The sequence below is a fragment of the Rhamphochromis sp. 'chilingali' genome, assembly GCF_963969265.1.
Source record: "Rhamphochromis sp. 'chilingali' genome assembly, chromosome: 12".
In the NCBI taxonomy this organism is placed as follows: domain Eukaryota; kingdom Metazoa; phylum Chordata; class Actinopteri; order Cichliformes; family Cichlidae; genus Rhamphochromis; species Rhamphochromis sp. 'chilingali'.
In genome coordinates, this window is record NC_137939.1 from 27233026 (window position 1) to 27258031 (window position 25006).

A 25006-nucleotide genomic window follows, 5' to 3' on the forward strand; every position below is an offset into this window, starting at 1 on the left:
TCAAAGTTTGGACTGCGGATTAGCGCTGCCCAAAGCAAAGTCATACGGATCAGTTATGCCAGAGCGAATACTCCGGTACTCGTCGGCCACTGCCCGCTTGATGAAGTCAATCAGTTCATGTATCTGGGCAGTGTGATAACACGGTGGCTCAGACAAGGACATCGTCTGTTGGCTTGGAAAGGCAGCATCGGCCATGCACAACTTGAGTTTGGAGATTGACCACCATCTCGATATCATCTAAAGTCCGTTTGTTCAATACGATAGTTGTACCGATGGCTATCTATGCGAGTGAAACATGGAAGTCAACGGCAACAATCATCCGACGACTGAATGTTTTCCAACAGCGCGGCCTCCAATGGATCCTCAAGATTTCGTATCGAGATCATGTTACCAACAAGGAGGTACTTCAGCGCACTGCCTCACGACCGCTAGCGGACATGGTATTGGAGCGATGATTCCGTTTTGCCGGTCACGTTCTTTGCCAACACCCAGAACGATTACCAAGACAGCCATGTCGTGGAGACCCGCCAAGGGTTCACAGAGCCGTGGACAACCAAAACAGACATGGAGACGGTCATTCATTGAGGACCTGAAAGCGGTCGATCTTTCATGGGATGAGGCTGAAGGTGTGGCTGCAAACCGAGCTCGTTGGCGATCCCTTGCCGCCCAATGCGCCATGCGGCGCAGGAGGAACTAAGTCTAAGTCTAAGCTAAAGGTACTTGACTAGCCAAGCATGTCTCTAGACTTAAACCCTATTGAGCGTCTGTGGGGCATCCTCAAATGGAAGGTGGAGGAGTGCAAGGTCTCTAACAACCACCAACTCCATGATGTCATCATGGAGGAGTGAAAGAGGATTCCATTGGCACCCTGTGAAGCTCTAGTGAACTCCATGCCCAACAGAGTTAAGGCAGTGTTGGAAAATAATGCTGCTCAGACAAAATATTGACATTTTGGGGACAGTTTGGACATTTTTACGTGTTCTCACTTTTGTTGCCAGCGGTTTAGACATTAATGGCTGTATGTTGAGTCATTTTGAGGGGAAAGCAAATAACACTGTTATACAAGCTGTACACTGACTACTTTGCATTGTATCAAAGTGTCATATCTTCAATAGTGTCCAATGAAAGGATATAACAACATATTTACAAAAATGTGAGGGGTGTACTAACTTTTGTGAGACACTGTATATAAAGGCCCCCATGGAAATAAAAATAATAAAAAGCACAGGGGGAAAAACAACAAAAATATAACATATGCCTAAGGTGTTTAATAAAATTCATGATGGAAACCATGTCCTGGCTAACAGTACATTTGTATGTATATTCAAGTTTAAAAAAAAAAATCACTCATAAAGGGTTGTATAGCTCAAGAGGGATTATAAAAGTTGTGCAATAAAAACAAAATTCATATTGCTGCTGTAGACTTCTCCAGCATTTTCTTTCTCCCACACACAAACTGAAATCAGCTGATTGTAGCACAAGTACACATGAAGAAAAAGCATGTTTGTCTGAGGTTTATTCCTTTATATCCACTTGTTGTTCAGATACTTGTGTTACTAAGGTTACTCAGTTACCAGAATTAAAACTAATGTAATTACTGAATTTAGTACAGTAGCGTGACACTGCAATACTGAAAAAATGTAATGGGTTACATGTAACTTTGTAACGTGTTAATTTGTTACTTTGTAATGCATTGTTTAGCTATATGATATAGTTTAAAAATTGAGAATGACAAAACTGAGAATTCTGAGACAGCTGAGGTTTCGCATTCTGGCTTCTGTTTACCTTTTTCAGGCAGCTGCCCCCCACGGATGGACAATGTGATAAATGTTGTGTTGAAAGAGCTGTAACTTCACAGTGACACAAAACACAAGCGAAAAAGAGCTTTATTTTGAATTTAACAGAAATTAGCAGTAAACAAATTGGAACAAGAAAACAGTTGAAAGACTCTAACTTTTGTAGATTTTAATTTAGCATTGACATGATAAATAAAAAATTTTCACACAATGAGTAATTAACAACAGTATCCAAAACTGCATGTATTGAAATCAGTATTAATCTATTTAGTTTGATTCTAGTGAAAATGTGCAATATGTGGTCGAAACAGTAAAACAGATGATTAATTTTAGTTTATCAAGAGCTTATTTCATGTTAATACATTTTGAAGGAAGTAGTTTGTATCAGTTTGTATCACTCACAAAAACCTGATTAAAAGTCATTCAATTTTTAATATTCTGATTACATTTCATATCTAGTCTCAATCATATAGTTAAGATTTAAGTAAATTTAACATTTAAACATTTAAAATACCCAAACTACATTTATTGATTCTAACCGTCCATATTAAAAATATAAAAAATCCCTACAGTCCCTACAGTCACAGAAAAACTTGATATCTGAATCTTTCACATGTTCAGATTGGCTGGTCATTTCCTGGAGTTGCTTGACTAGTAGCGCTGGTGTTGGTGTAATCGTCATCATCTCTCTTCTACAATCTGTATTTATAAATAAAGTTTATTAGTCCCAGAGTTATGAAGTGTAATCTGATTTCAGGGCTCTGACAAGATCGACAGTTTTTAACTGCAGCCTTCCTGCTTGCACTTGCATCATTTCGCTTATTATATAGTAATACCTGTTGTAACAACTGCAGTCTATTTGATTTGATAACAGCATGTTTTCAGTTATTTTGTATATTGCCAGCAACTGATTTATTGAGAGCTGTTAATTACGGATTTTATTTTCTTCCAAGAAAGAGCACTATGCATATTATCATTAGAAGACAGAATTTCCCAGAATCCTTTGCAGTTGAGATGGCGCTCATGTTTAGCTAGAAAAAGAAAAGTTTGCCATTATATATTTTGCTCGGATGTTGGGCAGTTTTTTGTGTGGTACACCCTTTTTTTGAACTCTCATATAAAGACTATCTTGTCTATAACTGATGTCCTGCTCATTTTCTTTGCTAGGTGGATTTTCTACAACAATGCTAATCAACGCAATAAAATAGAATAAAGTAGTACCTCAAGGTTATTGTCCTTGCACCACCTTTTGAAGAATTCTTTGACTTTTTTTTCTTTCTCTTCTCTCTCTTCCCCTTGTAGGGTTTCATTGTTCTTCCAGTAAACCCGAAACATCTCATCAGAAAAACAATCTAGGAGAAGCTTGGACACCTGACATCAGAGACAGCAACATAAAATCACATAATACACAGCCAAAGTTGTCTTATGGAGATACCTAAAAAAAGAACACACAGCTCATGAAAATAAAGGATGTAGTTCTCACCTTTGATTTGGGGATTAGTTCTCCTTTATCTGGGTTATTCTTGCGATAGAAATATGCTTTTTCTAGAGGGTCCATTTTTTTCATCCCATAGTCAAAAGGGATGTCCTAAAATGAAATGTTACAGCGAAACCTGTGTTTATATTCATATGCAAATAATTGCCCAGTGCAGGTTGGACACATATTTTTAAAAAATTGAACATTTTAAGAAATGTTTGATGGATTAATAAAACTCACAATAACGTCAAAATCTTTTCCCTCACTATAAGGAAACTGTTTACACAGTTCTTCTCTCAAATTTTTCTTGAATTCCTGAAGGATGGAGTTGAGAACGTGTGTTATTATTATTATTTTGTTGATCTTCTTTTATAAGCCGTTCTCTTTCTTACCTTCCAGTTTTCTGTTCCTTCTTTTTTCTTTAATTGAGAAGCAGTGGAAAGGGAGAGAGAAAAAAGGATTTATTCAGTGCAGAAAGCACACAGAAAGCACAATTACATGAAACTACATTTTTAAAGAGAATCTATTTTGTACTCAATTTCTCTATTTCTATTTCAAACAGAATTTTTGTAATACACCAAATTTGAACTGTTCCAAAACTTTTTTTAAATATTGATTTACAGCTTCGTGTTTTAGTGCATACATGGACAATGACTCTTGGAAAATAGTATTGTATGCCTTCCTTGTTCCCAGAGGGCCGTGTGATAAGGCAGTGTCAGAATAGCACACACCATATGCTATCATCAACCTCTAAGGCTGATCTCATGGTATTGGGTCTGTGACCCAGTGTTTATGTTTTGATTAATTAATATTCTTTGATTTAATAATATTTTTGGTTCTGTTCACCTGTCTTCCCTGTGTCCATGTCTCATGTGTAGTCTGTCATGTCTCTCATGCATGTTTAGTTCTGCCTCTGTGTTTGTTTCAGCTGTTTCCCAGTCATGTCTCTTGTGCCCTCTGTTATATATGTTCAGTCAGCCCGTGTCTTAGTGTGTGTCTTTTGTTTCCTGTTTTACTTGACAGTCTCATGCGTGTTTAGTGTATTCAGTTTTGTTTCTTCCCCGCCATTGTGTCTGATTAGTCCCAGCTGTGTTACCCTCCTGTGTCTCTTTCCCTCATTATCCTTTGTGTATTTAAGCCCTCTGTTTCCCTCTGCCCATTGTCATGTCGCTGTGTGTTTCTTCCGTGCTCCTCGGTTCCCTCATCACTCCCTGTTCCAAGTTTTAGTTTCTAATTTCCGAATTTTGTATTTAGCTTGTGCTCTACGTATCCAGCAATAAAGCTGCCTCTTTTCATTCATAATGTTGTGTTAGGAGTCCTACATGGGTCCTCATGCTCCCTGCGACACAGCTTACCTTGACAACTGATTTTGTTTTTTGTTTTTTTTCCCTAGTAGCAGCTTGGTTATGATGAACTTATTAGTTTTTCCCTTCAACTCATGCTTTCCCAGTTTCAACTAAGGAAAATAATATTGTAGGTTTTGTTGATGAATCATCAAAGATTACAAGACTGCACGGAACAAGCCCAGACATGTCTGAGAGCAAGCAACACTGCTTCATCCTCTGATGATGATTTAGACTGTCTTGCATGCACATGGCTTTTTTGTTGTAAGCAGCAATTTCTGTGCACTCTGGCCTTTTGTCGAAATGTAAATGATTCTGTAAACTTCACTCTCTTTGTATTCATGGATTTTCCAGTAAACCCTAAGTATCTCATCAGAAAACTAGGAGAAGCCTGACATCAGAAACAGCAACATAAATATGACACATTACACAGCCAAATTTGTCTCATGGAGATGCATTAAAAAAAAGAACACACAGCCCATGGAAATAAAGCCTGTAGTTATCACCTTTGACTTGGGGATTTGGATATATTTATAATGGTTATTCTTGTGATTGAAATATGCACTTGTAATACAGGCACATAAAAACTGCATACCCTGGCTTGACCCACACAGCGGTACAGGTCCCGTTTCATGACCCTCTGTAGAATCTTTGTTGCCTTCATCAATTTTTCCTTCTTCTTCTTTTCTTCCTCTTTGTCCGTGGAGGAAGATTCCTTCTTTTCCTCCTTGTTGTTCTCATGACAATGACAATAAAGTTTCTGATTCTGATTCTGATTGGGGTGGCACATTTTTTCAATCACATGATCTACAGAGTAAACAGATAAATTGGAAGATAAGTAAGTTCAAACACGAAACAGCTCACAAAGTCATCAGTAGGGTCTTACAAATTTTTTTTTTTTTACATAAATTTGTATCACAAAAAACCCCTAACTGGATGATTATAGCAACATTATTAAATATAATGAACATAGTAAAGATCCACTGCAGATAAGACTAGTTTAAATAAATATGCAGTCAAATTAATTCAATAGTGTCAGTCAAAAGGCACATAGTTCTGTTTGTGTTGTCCATAATCTTTAACAATTTGTATCTGTATTTGAAGATGGTTTATCTGAAATAAACTGAATGAGAAAAAGAAAAACTGTTACAGTTAAAAAAAAAAAAGTGCATGCAAAGACAATTTATAATTTATCCACACAGATTAAAGACGCTACCTGTCAGCTTTATGTATGCTTCCATGTCACCTTTAGCTTCGGAGAGAGAAAGCCACTCCCCTTTTGAACTTTTAATTTTGAAGTCTGGGTGGTCATCTACTAGTAAGAAGGCATCTCTGATCCTGGATATATAATTACCAAACATATGACTTCAGGGGCACAACTGCATATAAAGCTAAATTTTGGGTAGTATTAAAAATGGAACTGTAGGTACTTACATCATTTCTACAGCCATTTTTATCTTGTGCTTGCAGGCTCTTCTGTGGATAGAGAGCCTTGTGTGGAATATGTCATAAAGACTTTCTATTTCCTGTTAACAGCAAAGTTTAGTCATTGCCAGTCAGGTAAAATAATTTCTTTTAAAAAATTGATTAAAAAAAAAAAACAGAGGTCAATACTTTGTCTCTAGAGCAAATGTGTTTCCGTCCATCCTCCTCCACATCACACACCCTGGCAAGCATGATGAAGCGCTGATGGTCAAAGCTGTTCGGAATCCCCAGCTGTTGGCAGTCCCTGAGATGGGAGAGAGGAAACATTGAAACATTGCCCCCACCAAAAACCCCACCAAGTCTGCTTCAGATAGTAAATCTAACTATCTGTATACAGAAAACAGTACAAAGTACTTTTGCATATTGCATCAAAAACAGGATTTTTCTTTTGTGAAGTAAGCTTCACCTGGCAAAGTAGTCAAACTTGTCAACATCAATCCCAGTTTCCTTGTTTGACACAATTTCATAGAGAAAGGATTTTTCCTCCTTTCGACCTTTGTACGACCACTGTGGAGACAAAGCCAGATGAGAAACATTAGACACTGAGTTCTGGAGCAAAGACAATACTTAATTCACCCAACTGACCTTCGGAGGTCCTCTGATCAGTTCCTCAATGAACTCCAGGTCAGTTTTATCGTCGCCTTCTATTTTCATTCCATACTCCCTCATCATGTCCTTCAGACCGTCTGTGTTCTCCAGTAGGTGATTAAACATTTCAATAGAGGCATCCTCATGCTGCAAGAATACACAGGTGGGTGTTTTAGTGGGAGCAGATTAAAGTGAAAAAAACAAAACAAGCATGCAAATATATATATATATATATATATATATATATATATATATATATATATATATATATATATATATATATATATATATATATATATATATATATATATTAATTATAATATTTCTTCTTTTTTTTTTTACATTTAAAAAACTGTCCCACTTTGCTTTATAAAGCCAATGTGCTATAGAATTCAAAGTGATACACCACCAGTAGCTGGTGTTTTGCTCCTCTGGTATTCCTGTCAATTCATTTCTGTGCCCTGCTCATGTATTGAGCCACGTGCCTGTTCATTTTAACTGTTACGATGCCTGGTAGGAGCTTCCTTTTGGTACTGAGGTACGTTATTGGCATGTAGTTTGATGGGACTGTTTCCTTCTGCGGGTCCTTGGGGATCAGGACTAACTGGCCTTCAGTTAGTGATTCTGGGTGTGCTTCATCCAATAGCAGCCTGTTCATTTGTGCTGCCAGATGCTCATGGAGTGCAGTCAGCTTCTTCAGCCAGTAGGCATGAACCATGTTGGGGTCTGGTGCTGTCCAACTCTTCATACTGGAGACCCTTTCTTGGATGTCTGCTACTGTGATGGTTACTGGGGCCTGTTCATGGAGGTTGCTGTGATCTGCCCTTAGATCCAGTAGCCACTGACATTGTTGTTATGTGTTGCATCCTTATCCCATATGCTCTTCCTGTATTGCTCTGTCTCCAGCCTTGGTGGTGCTGTTCTCATATTGCTCCCCTGCCACTGAAAGTACATCTTGGATGGTGCAGTAGAGTACTGCTGGTTGATCCTCCTGCCTTCTATTTTTCTGGTATATTATCAGTATTTATGTAGATTTAGATGTACTGCTTCAGATTTATGTGTGGATTGTGGATCATATTGTATGTATTGCAACACTTTTGAGGCATATTTCTCTCCATATTTAATCAACTCCATACAATTCAAATAACTAAAAATCTAAACCTTAAACACTGAGTAGCAGGGAAAAGCTAAACTCAAAACTCCAAAATTATTACAGAAACTAAGAACCATAAGTAAGTGGTTCTTACCTTCTTAAGTGGTAAAGACTACTGCAAAGTTTAGAACCAGTTACCTCTAAATCTCAGATAATTGATTACTGTGGTTTAATTTATTTATTCTTTTAAGTTGTATATGTGTTTCCATTATTATTTCAAACTCTTACCTCCCATTTCCCATCGAATTCTTTGTCTTTTTTGTCTCTGATTGCTTCCATAAACATCCCATCATAAAAATGAGAATAGGGCCCATGTCCTTTATATGACAAAATAAACATATGATATGAACAATGGGGTTATTTTCTATACCTTCTTATCTGGCATTGCACATTGACTAGTATAGACAGGCACTTCCATAGACGTGAATACAGTGCAGTAAACAGTATAGTGCAGCGGTCCCCAACCCCCGGGCCTCGGACTGGTACCAGTCCGTGAGTCGTTTGGTACTGGGCCGCGAGAGTTGAGGCTCAGGTGTGAAATGTATGGTTTTCAGGGTTTTTATTGGTTTTCAGCGTTATTTTGTTATCGTTTTGATCCTTAACTCTGTTTTCCTGGGTCTTTTCACGTGTGTTATGAATAAATCTTCTTTTTTTCGGTACCGGTACTAGTTTTATTTTGTTGTATTTATCCGCGACACATTAAAGGCCAGTCCGTGAAAATATTGTCAGGCATAAACCGGTCCGTGGCGCAAAATAGGTTGGAGACCGCTGGTATAGTGTATATCTTAATTCATTCTATTAAATGTTCATCCTGTGAAACACATGGGTTTTATTTTCTGCTTTCATTTAAGAATGTGTTAGTTTTAGCCACATCAGTGGTCAAGGTCAACATAGTACTTGACATGGGGATAGTTTAATTTTATTTTCATGTTTAATCACACCCTATGATGGCCATCTGCAATATAATATTTGTGATATACAAAATGCTTGTATTACTTACCTAAGTCATGACAAAGACCGGCAATCTCCACACAGAGGACATCTCGGTCACTGATGAGCGATTTCTTCATCTTCTCCAACTCATTAGGCTTAAATTTCATCAACTTCTTAAACTTCTTCACATTCTCTGGCCTCAACTTCTTAAACTTGTTCAACTTCTTAAACTCCTCAAGATGATGCTTTTTAAACTCGTCCAACTCCTCAGATGTCTTCTTCTCAAACTCTATTAACTTCTCAGTATTATAAGTTTCCAACTCCTCCAACTCGTTATCGTCAAATTTCTCCAACCTCTTCAACTTCTCCAACATCTCCAAATCCTCATACTTCAACTCCTTGAACTCGTTGAACTTCTTCAAATCCTGAGGCTTCAAATTCAACTCCTCAGAATCCTCAGTCTTTAAGTTGTGCAACTTCTTCATCTCCTCAGGCGTCAACTTTATCAACTTTATCAACTTCTTCAACTCCTCAGGCATCAACTTTATCAACAGGTTCAACTTCTTCAACTCCTCCAACTGCTCGATCTGCTTCTCCTGCTTCATCTTCAGAGCTTTTGCAAGCTCACCTGCTAAATGTGCCACTCTTTATTGCAAAATAGAGGAAACTGTTTTCAGTTAGTACATTACTACACTGCAAAAAAACAAACAAACCCCAAAACAAAACAACAAACCAAAACAATTAGAGAACAATGAAACACATCAGATCGCAACAGGAAAAAAAAATCATGCTGGGTGTATATACTGATATGGAGTGGAACACTGACCCTAACCAATGCAACTAATGAAAAAGGGAGGAAAACAAATGTCAGTTGCCTCGTTGTGTAAATCGATTCCTCTTTTGATGGTTGTCATCCTTGCCCCTTTATTGTGCCTGTTGTTAATGTAATGAATATGAAAGCAACTTCAACTGATCAAGAGCCCTCTCTGCCACTTAACTAACCAGATCAATATCCTAGAGTTTTTAATGACTTGATACTGTACTTTGATTAAAAAAGTGCTCCGGTCATTTTTTTGTGTGAAGTATATAACCCAGTCTGTCCTTTCTTTTGGATTTTTATTACAAATAGGTGTTCATGTATGAAAACCAGTGGACATACCCAATTGAGTGTTCAAAGCGGTTGTGAGATGCTCCTGGATAAACATTATAAATCCCCCCAAGTTGCCTGATGTTTCGTAGTCTCTGGAACTCAGGAGTGTCTATAATTTTGACAAGAACTGGGTGTAATGCCATGTGACCATGGATGGGATCATTAAACACCTTTGTGAAGAAAAACAAGACAACAAAAGAATTAGACAAACTATGTCCGACTAGCACAATGTCAAGTAGCAGGCTTTGGGGGGTGTTTTTTGTTTTGTTTTTTTTTCACAATTAATTTGGTACAGTGGTAAACAACCATAGTGGCTGATGCTCAGTTAAATTTTCTAGTAACTTGCCTGTATGGCACCGTCAGAGACACATGGGCAAGATTTCATTTCATGAAAGATAAATAAATTTGTCAGGATCCTGGGTCTCTCAAACAGTGTTTTGAGTCTCTCTCTCTCTCTCTCTCTCTCTCTCTCTCTCTCTCTCTCTCTCTCTCTCTCTCTCTCTGGTGTCAGCATTTTCAGCTGTGTTTCCTTGTGCTTCCACTTCTCTCATTACCTTTGTGTATTTATCTCCCTCTCCCTTTAGTCTCCCCCAGTGTTATGTGCGCTTCCCCGTGTTCTCCCTGTGTTTCTTTGTGAGATAAAACCTTATTTTGAGTGTATCCCTGTGTGTGGTTAGTCCTGCGTTTGGGTCCACTCCTGCCTGCACACATCCGCTCCCTGACACTAGTCTTCTCTGGTTACATTTTTACCTTTTATAATAACCTGTCTTGTTCCACTTAAAGTCTTTTGTTTATACTTGGGCTTTCCCACAGACTATTGCTTGACCTGAAACTTCCAGTGTAGTTTTCAGTTTTCTTCTTTCTTTTTTACCCCTTGGCTGTAAATTGTTGATGGGGTCCTATTGTAACCCCATTGCGTGAGCATGTGGACACCTGAGTTTGTGAATGTAATAACTTAAGAATGAGGTGATGTAGGATTTTGAAATTGATAGCAGAGGTGCATTTACTAATAATCTTCGAGATGTTCAAATCTTAGTGACTTCAAGGTCAAGGTCCTAGGTCAAGTTTTCTGAATAAAATAAAGTCATCTAGGATTTTGGAATTAATACTATTGGTGCATCTAATCAAAGCCTCGGACAAGTTTGAATCTCAGTGTGATATGATACAAATATCACTGAATCCACTCTTTGTGGTGAAAAAAGCTTGATTATATTTAAGAACCTTTTTATATAATTTTTCATTATTGGTGAAAGTCAAAGAGAGCTTTTTTCAGTAGACTAATAATAATCACATCTGGAACATAGAAAAACAATTCATTGTTTTGATAGAAGTGCAGGTGATAATTCTTAGAACAGTTTCAATAATATTATTAAAACATTGCACTTTACAGAAAGTCAATCCTGAAGACAGGGCATGCGATAGAAGACACATTATATAATAATGTTGGTCAGGGAATTCCCTAAAGAATCATACACGACTGAGTACTTTATGTGACTGTTTCTCTTACTGTCAGTGACTCATGTTCATCCTTGATTTGGACACTATTTTACTCAGAATACAAGAAGATGATTTAAGGAAAGTTATTTGATCTTTATTGACTCAGATTTTTTGTATTATTTGAATTTTTTGCAATTAAAATTGTGAGACAGTGGAGTTCATTTCTGATGTTGTGTATATTTTTTTTTGACTTTTTACTGTCTTACAAATCTGACTTGTGGGAACTCATTGTAAACAGAATATTAACCACTGGATTAGCTTGCCCCTACCCAATATAAAAAAGAAATATTCAGCAAAAGATGATATTTTAGGTACCCCGCACTCATTGCAAGCCTTTAGAAAATCTCTTTTGTTGTTGTTTAAAAAAAAGTGATCATACTGGCAGGGACTAAAGATAACAATCTATATGGCCGCTTCTTTCACATTTAAGGTGAGCATATGATTATAGCATCTGAAGTATCCTGAATAAAAAAACAACACAAAAAACAAAGGTCTTTTTCTTTAAAATGTGAATTCAGGCTGACTTAATATTAACAGAGCACCACTGTGAGTGTGTATACTGTTGATCTTGCCAATGAGCAAAGACATGTCTCCACTGCCCACACAGCGCATATATGTCAGGAATACGGAGCTGTGAAGTCTAGTGTGTGAAAGCAATGTGTGGAGACTCGTGCAGGTGGCCTGCTGTAAAGAGCAGCAGGGGAACTTAGCTGAACTGAGCAGAGGCAGATATGAACATCCACAATGTTCATATCCTTATCTACAATAATAATGATTCTTATTTTTGCTGTAGCCAACTTTGAGGTCAGTTTTAAAATGTCACAAACCTAGAACTGTTTCTGACTCACCAGCAGTAACTGAAGGTAACGCGTTTAGTAACGCGTTACTGTAATCTGATTACTTTTTTCAAGTAACGAGTAAAGTAAGGGATTACTATTGCAAAAAAAGTAATTGGATTACTGTTACTTTCCCATAAGCATGCTGCCTTATTGCGTTACCAAAAAGTGATTTTGTTTGCCAGAGTGTCTCATGACAATGACTTAAGCGCGTGCGACATTCGTGGTAACGACATGTGCAGATCAACAATGGATAATATATCGAGTGCGGGAGAGAGTATGACCAGCGTGGAAGTACTGACCTTACTTTGAGTTTGATTCCAGAAAAAGTGACAAAAACATTAGCGTGCAGTGTTCACTGCGTGGGAAGAAAACTTCTTTTTACAGCGAAAACCCCCCCCCCTAAACTTTTGAGCAAGCACCGAGCATGCTGCCACGGGAATGTGAAATTCACAGAGAAATCCCCGGATTCCCCTGCTGATATGACCGCTACAGCAATGGGCAAACCTCCACTCACTCCATTCCTGCTAAATAGGTGAAAATAGATTTAAGAGCGATAGGACTTAGTGCAGCTGAGTCTTTGATTTTATTTATTTTCTGCTGTGTTTTACTTACATCTATTTGAAAGCGTGAGTGTTAACACAACAAATTATTTTAATTTATTTTATTTTATATGCTGGAATATGCAGAAAATAGGTTTAAATGTTAAACAAATTTCTTCAAGTCAAAGGCTGTGGCATATAATTTAATTTTTGCTTGATGGATAAAGTTAACCCTTGTGTGGTGTTCATATTTTTGTTACTCAGCCAGTGTTCATGGGTCTGGTGGACCCGCTAGAGTTTTGGCTTTCCAAATTAACACTATCAAACAATTTTATGTTAAATTACTAAACAGATGTTTGCTTCATCCCAATTACAAGCCATATGAACAGCAAACATAGTTAATTTTTTCCCTTTACCTTTGTTAGATCACATTTATGAATTAAAACATTAAAAATAATAAAATAATAATAGAGACTTTTACAGTCAGGTTCATAAATATTGGGACATTGACACAATTCTAACATTTTTGGCTCTATACACCACCACAATGGATTCCAAATGAAACGAACAAGATGTGCTTTAACTGCAGAAAGCTTTTATTTGAGGGTATTTACATCCAAATCAGGTGAACGGTGTAGGAATTACAACAGTTGTCAAATGTGCCTCCTACTTCTTATTTATGGACCTGGCTGATTACATTTTATATGATGCATTATGCAGGAAAAAATAGAATTGGGCTGAAAGGTCTATTGTTTTATTACCTATTCAGTAACTAAGTAACTAATGACTTTTAAAAATAATTAATCAGTAAAGTAAAGGGATTACTTTTTTGGAGAACAAATCAGTAATTAGTTACCAATTACTTTTTTCAAGTAACTTGACAACACTGGTTACAAGCCTCAAAGAAGTCAACATATTGTAATTATGGCAGGTCAAAAAATCACAGCTAATAAGAATCTGCCTATCCTATTGGAAAGTCTTGTCTCTCACTCGGAAAACAAAAGATTTGAAAATACAAAGTGTCTCACCTTGTGTTCTTCAATGTAGAAGCGTGGGTTCTTAGTAATGTTGTTTTCAACCTTTTTATCAGGACATTTTCTAAAGAGTAAAAGCCAAGAAGAATGCATAACAAAAAAAAAACTTGACAAACTGGTGGAAAATGCAACTTGGTTTATTAATAGATACTTACTTCGCCGAAGAACCATTATCAACAGTGGTGTTGTGTTCTGGGTAACAAAGGGGAAAAGAATCAGTACTGATAATCTGTTATGACAAGTAGTTTATAAAGATTTGTTTTCTTGCAATTGTGCCTAACAACAAACCCTAACCCTAATTATAACAGTGTGTTCTCATGTGACATGCAATAATGTGGCATTGTCTTGTAATGCCTGTGTTCATCCCACAAGTACAAAACTACTTGCAGGTAACATCAGACCTAAGCTGGACTCTTAGCACCATAACCACAGTGAAAAAAGCCCAGCAAAGGCTCTATTTCATTAGCCTGCTCAGGAAAGCCGGCCTGAACCATTGCCCTCTCACCCAGGACTTCAGAGGACTGATAGAGAGCATCCTCACTGCAGGGATCACTGTTTAGTATAGCAACATCACGCGACCAGAACGGAAGGCTCTGCAAAGAGTCATAAAGACTGAGGAGAGCATCAAAGGGACAAAACTTCCATCCATGATCTCTATGTACACACGGTGCTACTGGAAAAGAGCAGAGGGAATTATAAGGGTCTCGTTCCATACAGCTCGTTTCTGCTCAGACACAAGAACTGCACAGACAACCTAAGACACAGCAGAGCAGACAGCATTATCACTCATGTAAACCACTGAACAATGTGCAATAATAACCCCACACTACACTCAAAAAAGTAAATTGTGTGGTTGTTACATTTACAAAAGCCTAACTTGTAATTTGCACAAAAAATTTCATGTTTCTCCGGTGAACATAATTAAATCATGTAGGATCTGTATGAAATTCAACAACTTAATTTGTTCTTCTATTTAGTAAGAGTGGTTAGTTGCCAGAACTCTTGAAATTCACAAGATCACACGAGATTTCAAACCACATAAAAATCACTGGGGTTATAAGAGGCAGACAACTATACACACACCTATTGCTATTGCTATTTATTGTGGTTTAACCTGTCAAGGACAATCGTAGCTTTCCACCTTTTGTTAGGCCTGAATTGACAGCTTGGTTGCGTGGTGGTTCCAACTGTTGCCTCACAGCAAGGAAGTCCTGGGTTTAAATCCAAGAAGTTGTTGTAAATCTATTAAATATTTATGTTTTATGTTAACATGAAGACAACATGTAGTATTTAAGTGACCAAGTAATATTGGGGTAAAAGTTATTGAATAGTGTTGGGATAAAGTGACAAAATTGTGAATGATTAAAATTTTCCAAGAGCTTAACTTACTTCATCTAAATATGTTTAAATCACATTTTATCAACACAAAATGCACAGTCTTAATGAATATGAATAAGTTGTGTTGATTCAACTCAGCATGCAACATCTGCAATATAATTGTGTATATACCACCACCCCTCATGTAAAGGGTGTATAATTTATAATTTGTATTAGTATTGATTTGATATACCTTTATACCTTTATTAGTCCCACGAGGGGAAATTTCATAAGGCTGCTGACCTATTGCACGCAATGGCGGCGCCATCTTACCCTCCGACCATACATACATTACACAAAAACATTACATGGGGAAGACAGGCCCAGACTGAGCTCCAACAGGGAGATCAGTTTGAGAACAGAAAAAAAACACCTCTGCACATAGCACATGAAAAAAAACTCTTAATACACCAAAGAAACACATGACAAACAACAGGGGTGGGTAAAGGATGAGAGACAGCCGAATTAGACAGCACATCCGGGCCTGCAGCCTGTGCGCTGGTCTCCTTGATCCACCGTCAGCATCGGAAGGGAATAAGCGTCAAAGGCGTTTGGAGGGGGGGGGGGGATGAGTGTATGTCTGCATGTGTATATATGTCTGTGTGCGTGTGTGTGTGTATGTGTCCAGAGTTCAGCTGAGACAGTGTCCTTCGCCCTGCCAGGCTAAGTAAACAGTCTCCCAGCCAACCCAGGTGGCCTTGCATATAAAGGGAAGAACAGTCTAAGCACAGTCTGTATCAGGGTGTTGTTGTTCAGCTCCAGCCTAGAGACCGCAGCTGGCGCCAAAGGGGTATCCGCATGAAGTGATGGTGGTTTTTTACTTTAGTGCGAACAACTCATATGAATTTCAAAGCTATTCTGACACTGGTGTCTCAAAATCTCCCGTTGGAGAGCCGTGAGCTTCGCCATGATGTTAGCAAACTTGCGCTCTGTGATGTTGTCATTCTTGTGCTCAAAGAGCCGATTCTGAGAACTCACGACCACAGTGAGCTCCCCAAGATGTCATCCAATTTGCGCTCAGAGATGTTATTCCGAGCGAGCCCTTCCAAAATGTAATCCAGTCTGCACTCAGAGATCTTATTCTGAGTATTCACGGCAGCCGTAAGCCTTTCCAAGATCTTATCCGTGCTGCACTCAATGAGCCCATTTTGAGAAACTCACGCCTCTTCCCATCATTTCGGCTATTGAGGGGGAAAAACACATTGGATAAAGCCTACAGCAACATCCAAAAAGGCTACAGAGCAACCCCTCTACCACATCTAGGTTTGTCAGACCACATGTCCATGCTGTTGATCCCTGCATACACTCCCATTAGGAGAAGAGCCCCCCCAGTCACAAAAACTGTGAAAACCTGGCCAGAAGGTGCATCACATCAGCTGCAGGACTGTTTTGAAAACACGGACTGGAGCGTGTTCGAACATCAGGACCTTGAAGAGCACACAACATCAGTGCTCTCATATATTAACTTCTGTGTCAACAGTGTCACTGTGGACAAACGTCTCCGGGTGTATTCCAACCAGAAACCCTGGATGACTAAAGAGGTCCAGGTCCTGCTGAAGCAACGTGACGCCGCTTTTAGATCCGGTGATGGTATGCAGTACAGTGCAGCCAGATCTCAGTTGAAAAGAGGCATCAGAGAGGCCAAGGCAGCGTACAAGAGAAGGATCGAAGACCACTTCACCACCAACAACTCACGACAGGTATGGCAGGGAGTTCAGCACTTAACCAACTACAAACCTGGCAATACCACGTTGACTGAGGGTAACGCGGAGCTTGCAGAGGAGCTGAACCACTTCTTCGCACGCTTTGAGGTGAAGGGACCAGAGGCAGCAGCAGCAAAAACATCGGACAGCAGCAGCCCAAGCCTCATAGTGCAGGAATATGAGGTGAGGCGCACACTGAGGGCAGTGAACCCCAGGAAGGCCACCGGACCAGATGGGGTAACCGCAAAGGTCCTAAAAGAGTGTGCAGACCAGCTGGCTGGGGTCTTCACTAAGATCTTCAACACTTCACTGTCCCAGTCCTGCATCCCGCCGTGCCTAAAGTCAGCCACAATTGTCCCACTGCCAAAGCGTACTAACATTAGCAGCCTCAACGACTACCGACCAGTTGCTCTAACACCTGTTATAATGAAGTGCTTTGAGAAACTGGTCCGACGTCACATCATGTCCTGCCTGCCACCCACACTCGACCCGCTCCAGTTTGCATACAGAGCTAACAGATCAACTGAAGATGCCATTGCTACAACGCTCCACACCACCATCTCTCACCTGGAAGTGCAGGGCCGTTACGCCAGGCTGCTCTTTGTTGACTTTAGCTCTGCTTTCAATACGATACTCCCGGACAGACTAATAGATAAACTGCTGGAAATTGGACTTCCTTCCACCACCTGCCGCTGGATCAGAGACTTCCTCTCAGACCGTGTACAGAGAGTTAGAGTGGGGCCTCATCTTTCCTCAGCCCTCAGCCTCAACACCGGCTCTCCACAAGGCTGTGTACTGAGTCCCCTACTGTACACTCTGTACACACATGACTGTGTTAGTTCCCACCCAGACAACACAGTCATCAAGTTTGCAGATGATACCACTGTGGTGGGGCTCATCTCAGGGGGAGATGAGACTGCATACAGAGCTGAAGTTCAGAGGCTGTCAGATTGGTGTGCAGACAACAACCTGGACCTCAATACCACCAAAACAAAAGAACTGGTAGTTGACTTCAGAAGGAGGAAGTCCGAGCTGCAGCCTGTCAGCATCAACGGGGAGTGCGTGGAAAGGGTCTCCAGTTTCAAGTTTCTGGGTGTGCACATAGACACAGACCTCCAATGGAGCTCTAACACCTCTGCGGTCTTAAAGAAGGCCCAACAGCGTCTCCACTTTCTGAGAATCCTCAGAAAAATGGACCTGAAGAAGGAGCTGCTGACCGTCTTCTACCGCTGCTCCATTGAAAGTGTGCTGACATATTGCATCGGTGTGTGGTTCTCCAGCTGCACCACAGCACACAGAAAGGCACTCCAGAGGGTCATCAACATGGCCCAAAAAATCATTGGACATCCTCTTCCCTCCCTGAAGGACCTGTACAGCACTCGCTGTCTCAAGAGGGCACGCAGCATCCTACGGGACTGCACACACCCAGGACACCGGGTGTTTAAGCTGCTGCCGTCTGGCAGGAGGTTCAGGCTGCTGAGGTCCCGAACAAATAGACTCAAGGACAGCTTTTACAACAGGGCAATAGCCCTGATCAATGTAAATAGCTGACCTGACTGGATACCTCCCTGGACTTTTTAGGGGGAGGTAACAATGTTTAAAACGATAACAATAATATTTATATTTATAACAAGGTGCAATAATAATTAATGTGCAATAATAACAGTGTGCAATACACATACACTTATTCTTCTTTTTTATACTAAGTTAATATACTATGTTGTGTTGTTTGTTACGTTGTGATGTGTCATATCGTGTCGTGTTGTGTTATATGTAGTGCCGACGTAGGACAGTTTTTCCAATTTCATTGTACTACTGTACTATGTATGACTGTGCAATGACAATAAAGAGTTATCTTATCTTATCTTATCTTATCTTCAATTCTAGCGGGCAGCCTTGTGGGGGTTTGAACAGCCGGTTCCGCTTTCTTAATTCTTCGATAAGTCAGGGCCAAGCCAGCTCCGATCAGCAAGAACCCTGTTACCATGGTTCCGAATATGTAGATATCTTCAGCACTCAGGCTCACCCAAGCCTAAACTTCTCATTGAGAAGGGGGTGTCAATCGCATTCAGAGACCAGTTGATCAAATCCATAATTAGGTTTTAGAGAACAGACTGTGAGAGAGTGTTCCAGGGAAAAGTAATACAAAAAACACGAGACTAGACAGGGACACAAGAGGCTAAGCAGGGAAGCTAAGGGAGAGGAGGAGGAGAGGAGAAAAGTGCGACCGCCTTCGTCAAGAGCAAGAGCAGAACCAATTGTATTGTCTTGTTTATTTTTGTCTGTTTTTTTCTAACATGCTTACTATGACTGAGAGCTCTGCACAAGAATTCCAATGTGATTAGACTGCTGGTTTATGAACAAATGGCAAATAAAGAACCGTGAACCTATTTTTGGTTTAGGCACTGAACACAACCTGGTTAGGAAAAAATTGTGGTTCTGATTAAAGCACACATGAGAAACAACCTTGGTTATTCACAAATGACACGTTGAGTATGGCCCTGTGTTTGTCAGGGTCCTGGGACTGGGCGACCCAGGATCCCTGAGCAGTCATGTATTATATTATTATTATTATTATTATTATATGTATTTTGGTATTGCTGCTGCTCTCCTCCATGATTGTAGATGTGAGTGTGTGTGTTTATGTCTGCGGGGATGCTTGGAGGATGGAGCTCAGCCACCTGCAGGCCTGAGGGGTGTGGCCCTGCGGAAGGACTGGCCACACCCGAAGCCACACACCTGCCGCTGATCAGGGCTCGTCGGGGGAGCTACTTAGGAGAGTCTTGGAGCTCCCACCGACGCGGGATCATTCCATGAGACTCCATGTTAGTCTTCTGCTTAGCTAAAGTCTGAGTGTATGCCTACTGGAATTAAGTGTCTTGACGGCTGCCTCTGTCATTTTCCCGTCAGGAGGAGCGTGGAACATCGGAGGGCAGCAGGCACGGGGTGTGTGTGGACACACGGCAGTGGAGAACACGGAGCACGGACTTTTTGGGAAGACACGACACGGGAGTCACGGGAGAGCACGGGGATTTACTGTTATTGTTTCCATCACTGTAAATAAACGCACTGTTTATACACAGAGTACCGCGCCTGGGTCCTCCTTCCCCACACATCCCCACGGTCTGCCAGCCAGACCGTGACAGTGTTGTTTTTAGGTTTGTTTTGGTGTGTGTGTGTGTGTGTGTGGGGGGGGGGGGGCTTTCTGTTCATAACCATATTAAAGACTCACGTTTTGCTGAAGTTGTCTCCTTGTGTCCTGCGTTTGGGTCCTCACCCTTGCACTCTGCACCCACTGACAGCACCTTAACAAACCATTTGTAACGACCCATCATAAAGGGAAGCTGCAAGATTGAAGAGATTTAATGAACAGCTGCAACAGAAACTGGGTGGTGCCCAGGATATTTAGCAAAGTCCAAAATACATTTGAATATGTCTACCTAGTGCATTTGACTCTGTCTGGGCACAGAAGGAAATTTACACTAATCTGATAGAAGTCAAGAAAACTTACTCTACCAGTGAAATACCTGCATTGCGGGCGCCAGATGTTCAACATTTGAACTTTGGAATGGGTAATGTTTTTGGATGTCATGTAGACGTCTATGATAGTTGCAGGCAATTTACATTATTAATAAATGTATTTTTTTAAAGAATCATTGACTTTTTGGAAGCAAGAGAAACAACAAATCAGCACAGCCAGTTACAAAAAGAAAAACACAGGTACATGAGTTACAAATGTACACATCTGGACCAAATGGATTTGCAGTTTTAGATTCTTAGTCAGATATCGGCCTGTAATAAACAATGATGATGAAGCACAATCATAGAGATCACTTTCATGAAGTGACATAGTTACTGCATAACTTTAATATCCAGATAGGTCATGATCTGAGGGTAAATGTTTTGTGCTCTTCTGCACAGTGTGCAGGTCAGGTGCAACACAGATTTCAGGTTTACACAGTGGAATAGTCTGTAATAAAGCTACTTTCCTCTGGATAAATCCGGTCTCCACTTGAGCTATTGGATGCAACTCTGAGATTAACTCTGTCAAATGCTGTAGAATTCAAAAGTATAATATAGGAGGAAGTGAGAAGGCATCCAAAAGGAAATTTAATTGAGAATTTACAGCATCAGAGAATCACATGACCCCTCTTGCTTACTGGGAGTCAGGACTATTTTTCTCCCCCTTGTTCTGCAGTTTGAGCAAAACTGGCCATTGCACATGATTTTTAATTCAGAACTAAGTTTGAGTGAAAGCTTATTTTTGTAAAGGAAAGGACATTTCTATGAACATATCTGTCAATCGTGCCTATTGAGATTCCACCTCTGGCTCTGAAGCAGAAGTGTTAAACAGGAAATAACCATAATAAGGTGGGCAATAATGGCCTTTCAGTTTGACAGGGCGTGCTCTTCCCTAAATCAAATCAAGAAACAACAGCCATAGAGATGACAGCGTCATACAACTGTCTTCTGTTTACTGAGAGATTTCTGGTGTTATTGCCATGAAACAAGATCAAGTGAATGTAGAAAAGGAAGAAACTGAGAGCATGGTTTGATCCAGGAGTTGAAGTTGTATCAGGACAGTTTTTGTACATATATTAGAGTGTTAGTTGGGCACTTTGAGCTCTTGTTGCCAAAACAGGGACAACATTTAATGAGCCAAATGACCTGAAGCAGCATCTAGCTGTGACTCCTTGGTAAAATATTGTTATTTTACTATTTACATATCTTTGAATATTCAGTACCACTGCATGTTTTGAGCTACGAACAAACTTGTTGCCAAATACAGTGGTCTGATTGGTCAGATCTGAAAATGACTAAACTTATCTACCTAAGCGTATTTGGTGTCCAAAAAAATATCCATTCACACAAATATTTTGAGTCCTTTGTACAGAGGTCCAAAGGGGTTTTAACATTAGGAAGAAGTTACAAATATTCCTGGACCCTTTTTCTTGGAAAATGGAGCAAGTACAGAATGTACTTAGAGAGAAAACTAAAATACAAATACACATTTCAATATATCGAGTTTTGTTGGGAAAAAGTAACTGTCACTAATCTGACTGAAGTATAGTTAAAATGTTTTAGCAAACTAATCTTGAACAAAAAACTATATATAATGTAGAAATATGAAAGCAACTAGAATACAAATTTAAAAAAAAAATATTATATGAGTCCCCCAACCCACCCCCCACTTCATAATATCATAAACTATGTTACTGTGTAAGTGTGTGTTAATTACCTTGGCCATGGCAATGAACTTCAGTCTGCACAAAAAGGATGTCTCTGTTGCTGATGTCAAATTCTGACTGCTATGTACATCAAGCTCTCCTCCTTATATTAACATGTATTTGGTGTTTATGCTCCTCCCATCTGCCTCCTGTCTTTCTATTTGTGTACGTGTATCTATGGGTGTGGTGTTCACTGACTCCTTACCTGTGCATAGAATTCAGTGAGATCTATTTTCAGAAACAGAATATTGCTTTCATAATTGTATATTTGTTACCTTAGAACATGCCCTCCATATCTGCACAGGAAATTGATCCAGTCACAATGACTCATACACAGAAAAGAGGAAAAAAACAATCACGCCTAACGTGCTTCAGGATAAGATCGAGATGCTTATTGTAGCTTCTGTTTAGAAAAAAAACCTTTTCAAACAAAAGAATGGAATGATATTTTGTAATGATTGTGAATGTACATGTCTGAAATAAAAATTAACTGAACTGAACTGAAGTTATTTGTATAATTATTTTTACTGATATCTGGCTGTGGCTCAGGTAGTAGAGCAGGTCAATCGCTGATGTGTGTATGCTGAAGAATTTTTGGATGAGATAATTAAACCCAGGTTGCTTCTGTGAGCACATTAAGTTTAGCAATGTCTTTTTATGTAGAGAAAGCAGGACCACCATCAGCATGTTGTTTCTACAGTACCTAACTCATTATCCTAGCGTTTAGTAGAATATTAGATGTATTTTTTGTCCATTTCTTGACAGCAGCTTTTAGTTTTTAATCTGTATAATACCAACAGCAAAACATAGTCCCCAGTGTAAAATCTTACAGCATTTCAGCTAAATCTGTATTCAACAATACAAAATAACCACTGCAAAAATAATTTGTTGGCGATTGCAATCATTCTACTGCCCACACTGGTGTTGAAAGAATGCCTCCCCAATTTTCTTTCAGACCATTATTTCCTGCAGTTTTTTTTATTCCTTGTTTGTTTACATGATTAAATGCCTTTAAAAAAATATTCTACAGAGTATAATTATGTTGTAGCTGACGGAGCAATGAGAAAGGAAAGAGAAAACATGATGATGAGGAAGACTTAAGTATAAAACAAGAAATACTTGTGGAACAATCACTCAAGGTTTGTTGTGTTGTGTTCATCCGGTGTGTCCAACATTGTTCTGTTATGTTTTATCAAATGTTTGATCCCATACATGTGTTTCAAGCAAGTCACTTGTATCTATGCTTAGTGTGTATATACAGTTTTTTACATTAGCATTCTCATATGAGAGTTTAACATCTCATTTGAGAAACACACTTGAGGCCAATATACAATAATGTTTTGGCATTGGTGGGGACGGATGATTCAACCACCGAACCCTGCCGTTTCTTTTTTTTTCCTTTTTGTCTTTGCTTCTTGATTAAAAAAAAAGAAATACACTTGCCTACATATGCTATTCTACGTGCTTTTAAACCATTTAAAATTACAATTCATAGTTTTATATGTGAATTTTATAATGTTAAATTACTATTAAACAAATGACTGACTAAAGTATTTTAGGCTTTAGTGTACTTCAGCCATAATCCATATAAATCAGGTATCGTACAAAAATAAAAATAGCTTCAAATACAGTCATGACAATAAAAGAATATGACTTTAAGGACTTAACAACATTACTTCAGTTTACACCAACATCTCTGATACATTAGCACTAAGGGAACACTGAATGACCTGCTGGTTTTTGTCCATAAAACTACTCATCTAAGATTACCACAAAGTAAAAGATCTCTCACCAAAATTATGCAACATTTTAGGCATAGTATTGCCCCTATCAAATCAGTGAGCTGGGATTTTTTATTCTAAACATGAACTACTGTTACAGCAACAGATATGGACTACTGGTGCTCCACACAACAACTCAATGTCCACTATGTGAAGGAGCCAAACACATGCCTTCTCCTCTCGTTAACTGAGATAAACTGCTGGCATATTTGTTTTACATCCATACTGTCCAGTCTCTCCTGGTGGACATGGCATACAGCAGCATTGTTTAATCTCATTTGAGTCATTGTTGACCTTAGCCATCTTTTTAGTCTTCTGAGAGCACTGAAGCTTCTTTTAGCCTCAGTACATGCGTTTTATCCTCAGATTAAAATTATTACTATGTGCTTGATGTGCCTCACCTTTGGCCCTGGCTCTTCCCCTCTGACTGCACTAGGACATATTGCTACCTGATAAAATAACACATTGATTCGTGCTACGTAAAAAGTGAGACATATCAATTCAGATTCTTTGTCAAATATACACTAATGAGTCAATTTACATCAGCAGCCTGACAATTGTTATGATGATAAATACTAGTTAACCTATAGCACCAAATCATCAGTCAGTCAGCTGTGACCTTACTTCTTCACCTCTGTCTGAGCTACAACATGGCAGAGCTGCCTCTGTCACCTGACAAATAGGACATGCATGACAATAAGAATAAAATGTGTAGCTGCTTCAGTGTTTCTGTCAATTTGCGCAGATCTTGATTCATCAGTAATGTTTGTAGCGTGAGTGCATTTTTAAAACAATTTGTGCAAACTGCACTACAAGGTGGATATTTGCAAAATCATAACTACCTCATGATAGTTTGTCTCAAAAATTAGCCCTATGAATATGTCAGTACCATTAGGATGAAATTATTGTGTCACCAACATTTTAATGTTAGACATATAATATTAACAGCCTCTGTAAACTAATATCCTGGCTTGCTCGAGGCTGCCGTTTTTACTGACAGTTTCAATCAAAATTAGAAATGCTACTCTGAGACTGAGATAACTAATAGTGCTGCCTGTTGCTGCGTGTTACAAAATACGTTAT

The 25006-nt window shown here is 39.2% G+C and overlaps 1 pseudogene across 1 annotated transcript; it reads right to left on the reverse strand.

Annotated features, from left to right (window-relative positions):
• Positions 1–20447, reverse strand: LOC308407320 (deoxynucleoside triphosphate triphosphohydrolase SAMHD1-like; annotated as a pseudogene). The gene is made up of 18 exons: positions 20442–20447; positions 20131–20258; positions 13829–13898; positions 9935–10095; positions 8843–9420; positions 8071–8159; positions 6687–6836; positions 6508–6608; positions 6231–6345; positions 6051–6142; positions 5833–5954; positions 5419–5423; positions 5212–5352; positions 3666–3692; positions 3514–3588; positions 3280–3384; positions 3018–3167; positions 1–123 (listed from the first exon to the last, which is right to left on the reverse strand). The product of its transcript is annotated as a deoxynucleoside triphosphate triphosphohydrolase SAMHD1-like (transcript).
• Between the last annotated feature and the right edge of the window lie 4559 nt (positions 20448–25006).